This window comes from Bactrocera neohumeralis, unplaced genomic scaffold (genome assembly GCF_024586455.1).
Source record: "Bactrocera neohumeralis isolate Rockhampton unplaced genomic scaffold, APGP_CSIRO_Bneo_wtdbg2-racon-allhic-juicebox.fasta_v2 ctg6613, whole genome shotgun sequence".
Classification (NCBI taxonomy): Eukaryota; Metazoa; Arthropoda; class Insecta; order Diptera; family Tephritidae; genus Bactrocera; species Bactrocera neohumeralis.
This window is the reverse complement of record NW_026093455.1, coordinates 2,205-3,380: the sequence shown is the minus strand read 5'-3', so window position 1 is coordinate 3,380 and position 1,176 is coordinate 2,205. Positions and strand designations below refer to the sequence as shown.

The 1,176-nt window shown below is 52.7% G+C and overlaps 1 non-coding gene across 1 annotated transcript; it reads left to right on the top strand.

Moving 5' to 3' along the window:
• Positions 1-863: 863 nt before the first annotated feature.
• Trnav-cac (transfer RNA valine (anticodon CAC)) lies at positions 864-936 on the top strand. Its single transcript has one exon. It is a non-coding gene; the product is annotated as a tRNA-Val (tRNA).
• The last annotated feature ends 240 nt before the right edge of the window (positions 937-1,176 follow it).

Genomic DNA, 1,176 nt, shown 5'->3' with positions numbered 1-1,176 from the left:
TCAGCGACAGACGAGAAATCGTCAGGGTTGAACACACCCTGGAGAAGCTCATCTTGCAGTTGCTCCGTAAGAGATCGGCGGTCTGCCTGCACGGGAGAAACCGACTTTGGTTGCTCTGTGATTGGTGCATGACTCGACGCGTTAGCACCGGGCGGAGGGCGAGGCCTACCGTCCGGTTGTGATTTTTTATCGTGCGCCACCGCCAACAACACTGAGGACGCCTCAGCGTTCTTTCGCTCGCAAACGGTGCGTTCAATGGCGGAGTATGCGTCGTCGGCGGATTTAAGAGTTTCTTTCGAGCCAGAAAAAGAAATAAAACCTTCCTCGTCCGGATTTTCAGTAAAGCCAAGAACGCCAAAAAGAAGCTTTTACGAATTCCGGTGAAAGACCCTCCGTGTTGCGTTTGATGACTTCGTTTCCCAATCTGCACCTTGCGGTATTTGGGATTTTCAAAGTCAAGCAACAGGTTAGCCAGTAACCGCCGGAACACTGTGTCGAGAGAGTGGGTGATCCGAGCAACGTCTTCGTTCTTCGCAAATTCTTTCGCCTGCGCTTCCATGGTGAAGCGGATACGAGGCAACTACAAGGAGAGGAGGGGAGAGAAAGAAGGGAGGGAGTATTTGACTATGCGCTTTGCAGGAAAGAAGAGAAAGGTGACCCTGGGCTTACTCCCGCGCATCGGTGTCACGCGATTGTTGGTCTCGGTGGTCTCCGCGTCACTGGTCCGCGTATCCCATTGCGGGGGGATGAATGCAAAGAATGGTGGGGTGAGGGGGGGGGGCGGGGCTTGTCAATAACCGAAGCAATTCGAAAACAAAGGGAAGCTTTACTTTAGCACCGCAATAACAGCCGTCTACTGACATGCGCTTGTCGTCTAGTGGTTAGGACATTCGCCTCACACGCGAGAGATCGCGGGTTCAATCCCCGCCGAGCGTACACTTTTTTTTTTGCGGTCTTTCCTCCCATTCCTCGGAAAGAGCGAACCTTTCCTTTTTTTTTTGCATTCGTCAAAAGCTGTTCACACAAAAAAGGCTTACATTCCCAAGACGAGACCACACCGACAGCCGCGCGCGGCAAATGCACAAGCGTCCTTTTTGAGCTCCGCAACGAACTCCTTTGTGAGAAACACCAGGTGGGCGAGATAGGGAGGAACGTGCGGTGGCACTTGCTAATCCT